Source organism: Lygodium microphyllum, chromosome 5, assembly GCF_053477565.2.
Source record: "Lygodium microphyllum isolate KBCC chromosome 5, Lygodium_microphyllum_v1.1.10, whole genome shotgun sequence".
NCBI lineage: Eukaryota > Viridiplantae > Streptophyta > Polypodiopsida > Schizaeales > Lygodiaceae > Lygodium > Lygodium microphyllum.
The window spans coordinates 107,619,980-107,632,975 of record NC_141139.1 but is presented as its reverse complement, the minus strand read 5'-3'; positions in this window follow the sequence as shown (position 1 = coordinate 107,632,975).

Sequence of the window (12,996 nt, the reverse complement as noted above, 5' to 3'; positions counted from 1 at the left end):
AAAATCTGCCTCATAGAGCACTGCATAGAATAGCTCATAACTTTCTAACGAGACCTTGGATTGCTTTAAAAAAGAAAGTTGTAGCTCTCTTTCCAATATATAACTCTCTAGAAAAACTCACTATCAAATACCTTGATCTGCTATCTTGAAATAGCTCTGCACAGTGTGCAATCCTAAATTCCTGCATGCAGTCTACTTCAGACATCGACCTTCCAGAGACCATAACTTTCACATTCTTGCTTGGATTAACACCAAACTTGACAGAGACCTTTAATACGTAGCAAAGAACACTTTGAATATGATGTCCATAATTTATAACCATTTGATCAACACCAAATTTCAAAAAACTGAATCTACCCGAAATAGTAAATTGGAAGCAACCTACTTTATGTATAGTATGTACATTACTTGCATCCTCTTTATTTACAAGATTTTGGATATATATTTCTTTAGATGGAATCCATTGATCTTACTATTGTGAGTAGTCCCATCTAAATCTTGCAGCAAGTGCCATTTTCAAACTTCCGCTTGATGAGGAAAGGTCCTTCCCATCTAAGTTGAAACTTTGTTTGAAAAGTAGAGTCCAAGCTATTGTCATATCTCATAACCAGCATTCCCTCTGCAAGATTCTTCTTCTTTAGCTATGTATTAAACCATTCCCTTCTCTTCAAAATATATTTTTCATAACAATTCATTGCTTGCTGCCTATCAAGCTGTAGGGTATGCAAGTTAAGTCCTCTGTCAATTCCCAATTCTATTTGATCTAACTGATGTTTTTTTACAAACTCCATTGTAGGGAACATGACATTCATAGGTAATAAAGCTTCTTGACCATATACTAACTGAAAAGGGGTGAATCGTGTACTTATCTTCTGCATTGTTCTACAAGCCCACAAAGCTTGATGTAGATAATTGTCCCAATCTTTAGGATGATCTTCCACCAGCTTGAAGACAATCTTTTGTAATGTTCCATTGAATGCTTCCTCTAGTCCATTGCATTGAGGGTAATAAGGAGTAGAAAATCTATGTTTCAAGTCTAGTTTCCATGTTAACTCTCTCAATAGCTTATTTTTGAAGCAAGGACCTTGATTTGTCACACTATTTCTAGTGGTATTCCAAATTTGTAGCATATGTCCTCCATGAGGAACTGAGTTATATCCTCTTCCTTGCAATTCCTTGTAGCCTTAGCTTTAGGCCATTTGATCATATAATCAAATGCAATAATGATGTAAGAATTTCCTATTTTTTTACCACGAAAAGGTCTAATAAAATCCAAACCCCACTTCTCAAACAGTCCATAGGCAACAATGGCTTTAGCAAGTTCTGGAATTAGTACCCTTTTTGCATATGATTGGCAAGCATGACAAATTTTACACCAATGAGCAATATCAGCACTTAGACTAGGCCAAGTAAGTCCTGCTAGCAAAATTTTCCTTTTGGCAAGATAAAAAACAAAATGACCACCACATGCTTCCTCATGACAGGAAGATAAACAAGCAGAAATCTCAAAACTATCCAGCACCCTTCTTAGTACATTATCAATCCTCTTTATGTACAATTGATCATTTATGAGCACATATGCCTTGGACTTTTTGATAATGGCATACCTTTTATATTTATTAGCCAATGACTTTAATTCCCTAGTTTTTAGAAACTCTTCAATCAGGTGAAGGCTCTCCCTACCCTCACATCTAGGACTATCCACCCTCATGGCAGCAACATACTGGGAGAGAGCATTTTCAGCCAATTCATGAGCTCTAGAGTTGTTCTCCCTACCAATATGCCAAATTTCAAATTTTTGCAGCTGCCTCATGAGTCCTTTTATCTTAAACAGTCAGTCCTTCAAAATATCTTTATTGGCTTTCCAAACATTTTGAACCTGTCTGACCACCAACATAGCATCTCTTTTGCAACTATCTTCATGTATCCTAGCTGAATACATTGTTTTATGCCAACATGTAAAATCACATATTCAGCTTCATTGCTACTTTGCATATCTTTACTCTCTTGACTTCCAGAAAATACTTCTCAATTTTCAGCATCCATAATGACAAAACCCAATTCTCCCTTTTTCAGCACTCTTATGTAACTACCATTAAAAACAAGGTAGCATCTTTGTCCTTCATCTCCTCATGAATTTGTGGATGCGGAATCAGTTTCCATCTTATAACGGCTGTACTTTCAACAAGTTCTTTATAAGTCAAAATATTATCTAAGCTAGCTCTTACAGTATCCTCCTTCAAACATGTAAATTCAAATTCTTGCAAAGCCAGCAGCCACTTAGTAACTCTTGGAGCATTTTCAATAGATCGCAAAACCTGTGGAAGCATCTGGGAACGATCAAGTACTACAAATAGATTTTGAATCAAGTATGATTTGCATATTTTAACTGCATATACCAGTCCCCATACCAACAATTCTTCTTCCATCTAAGCTTTTTCAATTGCTCCAATGGATCTGCTTATATAAAATACTGGCCTCATATAAGACATCCCCTTTCCCTTCTACATTAAAATGGCACCCACTACATTTTTCCCAATACTAATGCTAATGAAGAAAGGTTCATCCTAGTTTGGAGACATAAGAATTGACAAACTGCTTAACTTTTCTTTAATTTGCAAGAATGAATCCTCTTTAACTTGTGTCCAAACTAAAGGATCCCTTTGAATTGCTTTCTGTAAAGGATATACATATTCATCTAGCATATGGAATGATCTTGATAGATACCTCAACTTTTGAACAAAACTCATCATTTCTTTTACAGTTTTTGGAGAACCCATAAGAAGTAAAGCCTCAACTTTACTAGGCTCAAGTGAAATACCATTAGTAGACACTTCATGACCCAAGAGTATCACTCTAGTTCTTACTATCTTACATTTATCAAGGCTCAAATGACCACAATCCTCATCAAGTCTGTAGAAAACTTCATCAAGTTTTTTAGAGTATAATGCCCTTGAGCTGTACACACAAAAGTCATCCATAATTACCCGCAAAGATTTCCCAATGAAAGGGGCAAATACCCAACTAACCCATCTTTGAAAAGCTAGCATATGCATTCATGAGACCAAAATGCATCACTCTATAACAGAAGCATCCCCATGGGGTAATGAACGTTGTTTTCTTATGATCTTCTTCCACTATTCAGATTTGGAAATATCCAGAGTATCCATCGCACACACTGTAAAATTCATGACCAGCCAGTTGATCCAAAGACTCATCCTGAAATGGAAGAGGATAGTATCCCCTCTTAGTAGCTGCATTAAGAGGATTGAAATCAACACATACTCTCCACTTTCCATTCTTATTTGGTCCGATTACAATAGGAGACACTCACTTTGCATCATCAACAGGATAGATAAATCCCACATCAAGGGACTTCTGAATTTCAGCTTTAAGTACATTTTCCTAAATTGTACCAAGTCTCCTAAGTTTTTGAGCCACTAGTTTATACGCTTCTTTCAATTTGATATGGTGCATAATGCTATTAGTATCCCTCAGTTGGTGATATTCTATAGCAAACAATTTTGGGTATTTCTAAAAAATGGCAGAATATTCATCTCTTTCATCATTAGTCAAGTCATTTCCCAACATATTCATAAGCTTAGGCAGTCCAACATTCATTTCAAGTTGCTGATCACATGTTTCCTGCATGAAGTATGTACTTCCTGCATCAATATTTACCACTTTTCCTCTCTTTTTGAACCATGGATTGACAACCCAAAGAGGTCAACATCCCTAGAGAGTAAGCTAGTTTCCCATTCTCTATCTTTTTGATTAAGGTTGGAATTTTCTAAATCACTACTTTCATCACCTCCAACATCACTTTCATATAGTCCAATTTAAATGACAGACCCTATTTTCATGTCGAAGATCTCCCTCTTATGAACTGGCTTTTCTAGATAGAGTTCCAATTGACCTCTATATAAGTCTTGTCTGGATCTCATACCAAACAACCATGATCATTCCAAAATGAGAGGATATGTCCCAAGTTTTGCAGGCATAACATGAAAATCCAAACATGCTCTTTGGCCTCCAATGTTGATCTCCAAGTTCTCAATGACTCCCAAACATTTCACTTTTGAGCTACTTGTCATTTTAACTTTAAACAGTGACTTCCCTGTCATTTTAAGATGCATTTGTAACATTGCTTCTTCAATGATTATGCAAACTTGCGCACCACCATCAACATAAACTTGATCAATTTTCCTTCCATGTATCCATGCATCCATGACGGGTATAATGCCTTTCACATCTAATAGGTATAGCACTCCAACATGCCTAGTTTGGGTTTTTCCTTTCCTGATGCTAACTAAACCATGCCATTGCCTCCTTAATGATGAGTTCATCTGCAACACCTAACCATATGTAACATCAGCTTCTTACCTTTTAAATCCTCAAGCAGGTTATAAGGAACTTGATTGACTCCCAAAGCAAAGTCCACTATTTGAATCTTCCTTCGTTGTCTAGCTTTCCTGCTAGTTTCTAGATCATATGCAACCTATTTTCCTTTTTTTTTCCTTGCTGCCCTTTGAGTTTTAGTTTCAATATCCCTCTCTTTGCTCTCTTTTTAGCAAAAACGTCTACATTTTCTCCATCATCAGACATGCTGGTTTCGATCAAATTCATACCCGATGTTCCTTCATTAGGTCTTCTTTCCAATTGTTGCCTAGCTGGTTCAAGTGGCCTTTGTTCTTGTTGAGGTGTAGCATCTTGCCTAGCATTCCCTTGTGGCATGGGATACATCTCCCCTCATGTTCTTCTTGGATTAGGGAAATCAGGAGCAATATGACCTCTCTCCCTACAATTAAAGCATTCAAAGTTTTCCCATCTATTTCTTGGAGGTTCTCTAAATCTAGGTTGCATTTGAGGCTGCCTTGCCTGCAAGATTCATAGCTTGCTATCCTGCATTTCCTGCAACAGTGTTAGCCTGATTAGGCCGTAAAAATGCATGCACAACAATACCTCTTGATTGATTTGACCTCAATTGTATTTTTCTTTGCTTTTCTTTGGCTATTTTGACTACATCTTCATATAAAGCCCCCATGCTTAAGTCTGTGTATAGGTTGGTTTCCAAACCTTACACTTCCCAACTGATAAGATCAACAAGAGATCTTCAACAGGATGGTAGGTGAATTGGGTAGTCGGCCTCTAACAACCCCCAATACAACACCACAGGATAAAGACCGAGAATCTCCCCTTAACAAAACCCATGAAACAACACCACTGAACACATGATAATAAATTTTTGATCACTCACTCCTCATTGAGACTTCAACTCAACACTTAAGCATCTTAAACCTTCAGGCTCAAATTTTACCATTTTCAGAGAGAATCTGATGCTGAAACAACCATGACTGAGATTCTAACAACATGAGCTTTCAAATTCACACAATTGCTATTTTTTAGGGATAGCAATCCACACAACAAACTACCCCACAAAGGGTGGTTGCCTCAATCAGTGTAAAACCAGTTGTAGATCCTCTCTGTTATTCTTTTCTTAAAGCACACATAAATACAAACCAAGTACACATGTAACCAAAGCTTTATACGACGAATTTTTATACCAACTCAGCTCTACTATAAGCATTTCACTGTTGTAGACAATCCCTTACTACATCAAATAGAATTTACATTGATATAGCAATGGATAATCATGATGACTTCCATGGGAAATCCAGTCCGTGACATAGATGCTGCTGAATTCACATGTTTTCTCATAGAGCACAGAAATTGCCTCATATAGCATTACACACAACAATTCATAACTTTCTAACAAGATCGGATTGCCAAGCTTCAAAAAGGAAAGTTGGAGCTCTCTTTCCAATCTATAACTCTTCAAAAATAACTCAGAGTCAAATTCCTTGATCTATTGCCTTGAAATAGCTCTGCACAGTCTGCAGTTCTAAATTCCTACATGCTCTATATAGCAAACACAACTACTTTGTTCCAAAAGCACAAACTTGCAAATGTGAAGACACATTCTTTGACTTCAGATTGTCATTTCAGCATACCAGCAGATACATCTCAACATATCTTGCATTGATGTGAAGAGTTGCGGGAGCTTTGAACTTTATGAATTCTAATCCATTATTTTCTTGGCTGCAAATCCTTTGAAATTTCCACTAACTCAAACCCATGCATTCAACATTTTCCCGTAACACATATTCCTGGCCATATACCCAGCCATATACCCAACTTCAGATGTAGAGATCCTTTACTTCCATTCTTCTCTGCTAATGGGAAGCCTCACACAATAACTAACATGCATCACTCTCAACATGATGAAAAACAGCCCTTTGTTGTCTTTCACTCATATGCATACATCAGAACTAATCTGTGGGCTCTCTGCCCTACAAAGCAGTAGAAAAAAACAAGACAAAAAGAAGACTCTTATTACCATCATCTGAAAACTGAGAACTCGCATCAGCCCATTGACTTCAGCAGCCTTGCCATCTTGCTCCTTAGCTCCAATAACTTTAGCTTCACGATCTCTTTCTTTTGACAATTTGTTCATCTTCTTCTGAGCTTTAGATTTCTCCCTTCTTCAGCCTGCAAGATTCTTCCTCTCTCTCTCTCTCTCTCTCTCTCTCTCATGTTTGTTTTGTTGTGTCGAACACTTCTCTAAGTTTTATTTTTTTTCAAAAAATCTCACGTTTTTTCTTTTGTCCTTATTTTTCCAAGTTTCCGCTTGCTTCCCGTTAGTTGTTAGATGGCAAACGTGCCCCTTGCCATGTAAAATTCCACTCGAGGACTCAAAATTGAAAGCGAGAACACATTTTCTTCTTTTCTTGCATGAGGAGTGTGTCTCAAAACTAAAATATCACAACCACATGTTGAACATGCATACTACCACTTGGGATTTCCATTTATCAAACCGACTCCGCTAAGGGCAAGTGTTAGAAAGACAAAAGAATGATATTTACATGTGTTACCCCACTTGACTTCACGGAGCATCATGTCCCCGATTGCTCATTTTCACTCACCAATGTCACATAAAAGGATCCGTCTAAGTTTTTTTAAAGCTGCCGAGATGGTGGTTATTGGTAAGGTGCATCGTTGTCATCTTCTATTGAGAAGGGTAACTTGGGGTGACAAGAGCCACTGATGAAGGAATGCTTGTTTTACTTAATCCATTTCTTATGGATGTGTTGCACATGATGTGACTCATTAGTTAGTCCAAAAGGTACCAATGTTATTCTGTCTAACAGCATGGGGTTTTTTATTTTTGAGGCTTTTGGAACTTCTAGAACATCTTCCTCATCTATGCATTTTGTGAGAATGATAGATTCTTATAGCTCACTTTCATAGTCTTATTCTTCACTTTCATCTTCAACCTCTTCAGATTCTATTTCTTCCTCTATGGGGGCTCTGTAAGAGAAGAACAGACTCTCTATTATGTCCTCTGCTTCTACTTCTAAGTCTGTCTCTGCCTCTTTCTTTGTCTGTGCCTCTATGCCTATATTTGGCTCTGCTACGGCCATGTAACAGGGAGAATAATACATCCAGGCTTCTATCTCACTGTCAGGGGTGATTTTAAAAGTCAATTTGGGTTCAGGCACGAGGTATTCACCCATTGACAAAGACTATGCTTCTTTCAAGAGTTGGCTCACATTGCCCATTATTAGGGACAATGCCTCTTTTTTCTTAGGAAAGATTTGTTTGATGGCTTCTTTAGCTCCTGATGTGCCATTTGTTACTTTGTTAGAAAAGTCTGTTACAACTTTGATGGAAGTGGATCCATTGCCTTTTTGCGATCCATAAGACTTCAATACCACCTTTTTTGGTCCTCTGCCTTGGGTTAGGGTTCCTTTGAGCCAATCTGTCTATGCCCTTGCTTCAAAAAGCCATGGTCTTCCCATCAGCAGTAGAGAGTATGAGGTCCCATAGGAATTTGGTTTGACTACCAGATATATCAAGCCAATAATCCCTTCCTATGAGGGTTGTCTTCATGTATGAGAGAATGCCCAAAGACTGATACTGCTTTGGTCTACCAGTTTGATAAGCCACTGTGTATGTTGTATACCTTGCAAGTCTAGATCCTTCATTGCCATATTCGTCATTATGTTCACTAATGATGAGCCTCCATCAATCAATGCATCTTCTATAAAGCATCCTTCAATCCACACGCTAATATATAGGGTGCTTGGATCCAAGAAATCGTTAGCTAAGTCCACTTCTTTCATAGGCTTTGGGGCTTTGTTGGACTTGGCTGCCGTGGAAGGAGCAATCCTTAGGACTCTTCTTCTTGTCAGTATTTTTTTGAATCTCTTTTGACAGCTAGGAGACAACATCAGCTGTTGGAATGTTAGGTTAGGTTTAAAAGTGTCTAGGTCTTTGACCAAGTTATATTCTTTGATAGAATCTATAGGTTTTTCCAATCAGCTAGGGAATAGAGCAACACCCACATTTATCTTCCCTTTTTCTTTTAGAAGCGGCAACCTCTGCATTTCTTCTACTTCTAGGGGTATTTTGGCATCTACACTATCTCTTGGATATTAGCTCCTGTCTCTATTAGTGTCTCTATAGCTCTTTGTGCTACTAGAGGGCTCTCTATTAAACACCATATTAGGGAATATGGGAATTTCCCATAAGTTTGGGACACGTGGTCAAATATTTGGATTTGTCATGACTTGAACACTATAACTCCAAATCAAGTGTTCTATAGCTCAATAGATTCCATTTTTCAAGTGCTTTCCAATGATAGGTCACATCATATGGTTTTGAGAAACTTATGGGCATGTTGTCCGGGTGCCACCTTTTTAGTATTCAAAAAATGGAAATTGGGAGATTCCCAAACAAACTAATATTGTGTTATTGAACCATTTTGTTATGTACTATTTTGCTTCTCCTTGGGAAGCTTGAACTTCACCATTTTAGCAGAGAGAATGTTCCCTTTGGGAACTACGGGTTTTCCTTTCTTTGCACACGTTATTGCAACAACCTCCAATTCCGCCAAATTAGAAGCAGGTTCTTGGATCTTCTGTTGGGTCTCAGGAGTAGCTTTTACAAGAGCTATACTTGGACATAGTCTTTTGCAATGCGACCTTCTCCTTTTTGCATCAATTGCATATGGGTTTTTAGTCCATCGACCTTCTAGGGTTTGGATAGTTTGGTGAGATATGTCCCTTTTCTCCACATCTGTAACATTTCACCTTTGATTTTTGGCCACCACTAGATTGCCATCCTCTATAACTTTAAGAGGGAAAACTCCTTGAGCCAAAATTAGCCTACCAAATTCCCTAGGCTTTGGTTTGATATCGTGAGTGGTCATCTTGGATTTGAGCAAATTGAACCTTGCTTCTTCATCTTTCTTTCTTCTTTTGTGCATCTCCTTAAGAGAGAAAATATCCTCTGTATGGTTCTTCCTTAAACAACATGAATAGAAGGCTCCAAGAATGGTTGGTTTTCAGGTACATTCAGTGGCTAAATGTCCCACTTGATGGCACTTTCCACACCATGTATTAGATCGCATCACATCTCTCCCACCTCCCGTAGGACGGGATATGTTTACTGTATTCACCTTCAACGATTGTAGTTGTTCTATAATCACATCCATAAACTCCTCGTTGATGCTTGCAACTGAATTGGAGAGGTAGTTCTTTAGGTTTTCACCTCCTAGAGTACTTGTAGTAGGGTTTTGGAAATCCTCTGTAATCACTGCATACATTGGTTGTGTTGATCTAGAGGGTCCTCTATTATAATTTTGATTCAAAGCTCTTGTTGAGATTGGGGGTTGTTGGTTCTAGTTGGTAGGGTTGCACTGTTGTTGTTGACTCGCATTGGGGGAACTATTTGAGGCCACTGCTCTTGTGGCTGAACCATCACTTGAGGTATTGTTTTCTATGGCCACTATGGATTTGGTGCACTATACTACAACATTATTTGCGTCTGGGAGTAGGGGTAGGAAATTGTCCCTAGGACTAGCCCAAAAGGCTACATGAATAAGGAGATTGAGCAAAGACTCTACTTGATTTTGGCCTAAAGCTTAAGGTCTCACCACAGAGAGTAATCATTCTTGTATTGTAAGATTTTGCTTGAGTATTTCTTATCTTTGTATTGCTTGTATTTAGTAATAAACATTGTTTTTTGGTATCTATTCTTCTTGTCTCTTGTCTTCCATCTTGTTTGATCAAGAACCCCTATGGTTAGTGGATATTCGCAAATCCCCCTCAACATTTGGTGAACCCAACATAAAATGATTAGAAAAATGGAAGAATCACCCTTTTTAGTAGGTACATTCGAATCTAATGAAGAAGTGAAGTAGCTTCTCTACACCTTGAATGCATATATACAACAATAGAAACAACACCATTAGTAGTAGATGTTGCAAAAAATGCAAGTGCAAGCTAATGTGCAATATGACATAGTTGCTATGAAAGCCATGGAGATAGTAAGAAAGCCAAAAGAAGCTCTTTGATGACCATAATGTTTCAAGTTATTTGAAGCTTTATGAGTCAAAGATAGAGTTATTTGGTGTGCCTACATATATGATGAACCAATACTTTGTGCATCTAGTTACTTCATCCCTGAAGCCATGAATTAATGAGCTCTATGCTATGAGTGATACTTGTCTTGTCTTGAAGAAAGCCTTGAAAGAAGAATACTACCTGAAAGATATCATGATGGATACAAGATGTAGTTTTTGAGTGGATAACAAGCCAAACAAGAGCTTGTTGGCAACCAAGCTTCTTTGAGAGTTTGAATTTGGATTTAATGATATGGATGCTCCAGCTCAAGCATCCTTAGAGCATAAGAAGATAGAGTTCTTTTTATAGGCTACAACTCTAGTACTTCAAGTGCACCTAGGAGAGATTTTGGAGGACAGATTGCAACCTATGGGTTTGAAGACCAATTGGAAAGATACAAAGGACACTATCACTACATTGGTGAAGTTGCAAACACTACAAGATATAGACCTTATACCAATATTTAAAGCGACAAAAATATAAACAATAAAATTTGCCCCCGTCATCGCAAAAAGCGTCGTTATTGACGACACCATAGAAACGTCGCTATTGGCGTCACTACATGAGTCGCTATTAGCAACACATATAGCGATGCCAATAGCGATGCAACCAGTAAATTTGCGACGCACATAGTGACGACAATAGGGACGCGAGCAGTAAATTTGCAACGCTAATAGCGACGATAACAGGGATAAAAAAAAAATTGTGGGGGGCAGCAAGCTGCCCTGCCACATATAGCACTGTGTGCTGTATGAGAGCCATACAAAATAGTTTCTGCACTACTGTATACAAAGCGCTTGCAAACAAAAAGAATGTATACTGAAATCATAAAACTGATACATGAAATAAATACATGATCGCATAAAAAGCGATTAGTACAATCATGACAGGATATCACTAATACATAGAAAATGTCTACATAGATCAAGCGACTAAAAAATAAAGGTGTGTGAGCTCCAAGGATCCAAGGGCGAGCTACAAATCCTCGTCCCCCGAAAGCTCGTCCCGCCGCAAAGGAGCATCGAATGGATTCTGTAGAAAAAGAAACAACACATCAATCCACCATACAATAATGCATTCAAATATCTCATGGTAACTATGGACAAGAAAGATGAGTGACATACAGGGCCGCTGCGTCTATACAATCGGTCGATCAATGCATTGAGACCGTGCCTCTCTGCATATCGAGTCTCAAGGCCTTGCGGATCGCGATTTGTAATGGAGTGTTGCAAAGAAAACAAAATGCTAACTGTTAGATACATGATTGTCATTACAAAAAATATTTCAAAAAAACAAACAAGAAAAGCAAAAGAGAAACTTACAAAGTCCTCCAAATATATCCTGTGGCCGCCACTCCCAAGATGATGGACCACTCTAGCCTCGAGTCGTGCCCTCGCCGCCTCGCGCTGCTGACTCCAACGTCCTGGAGAATCTGTAGCCTCCTCCCTCAGTCGGCGCCAGTCGTCTGCATCTAACCACTCGGGCTTTGCAGCCCCACTCTTGATTGCCTTGAGTGCGTCGGATCGTCTATGTGACATGTATGCACGCATGCAATCCATCATCCAGCCCGTAGAGAATCTATCTACTGCGGCTAGTACCGGAAACTCCTCGTGCAAGGATGCTACTATGTAGTCCTTGCTCCCCTCTAGTATGTTCTTCCAATGATCTAGGACGTTGTGCCGAAAAACTTGTTGGCACAACTCTCTCATGCGAGCCACCACCCTCCTCCCCTCATCATTCATGATGATGGCTCCTGACCTACTATCGACCAGATATCCATAACCCCTAGGAGTCTGCCTAAGATGGGTCCTCTCCTATCTCCGTCCATGCTCCTGGGCATATCCAAGAGACCCCTCTACATCCAGTGTACCGACAGGGGTAACCTCTCTTGGAGTGGCACCCAAAGAGGTGCCACCTGCTGTGACGGCTACGCAAAAGCCGGAGTAACTGGAGTAGATGTCCCCACAGGTGTGACAAATCTTGGAGGTGACACAGCTCTAGCTGAACGACGTGATGGAGACACCACATCCATGTCTCCACAGTAGCATCCCCCTGATCCTGATGCAGTCCCTCTCTCTGGCCCAAGTCGTGAGTGTCGAGATCGTCTGCTCGAAGCCGAAGCATTTGATGGCACTGAAGCAGATCTAGCAGAGCGCCTTGACGAAGAACGAGACAGCTCCTGGTCTGCCATCTCTCTGAATCTCGCGAGCTGGTCTGGAGACATGCGCGTGAAGATGTCCTGCAACTCCTCATCGCTCATCCCTCGAATCATCCTGAAAATATCACTTGCACAGATAAAAAATGGTGTTAGAATAATAAATTTAAATTATACAAAGCACCAGTAATATAAATCATTTTTAAAAAATCCCTTTTAAAATGCATATCTTATGTACCTTTATAAGAGATCTAAACAACGAATTGAGTAAGTGGATGCTCCAAGTATGAAGTATCCTATGGTCCCATGTTAATCTCCTGACACAACTCCGCATACACTGGAAGGTTGATAGACATGTCATCACAAAAAAATGAG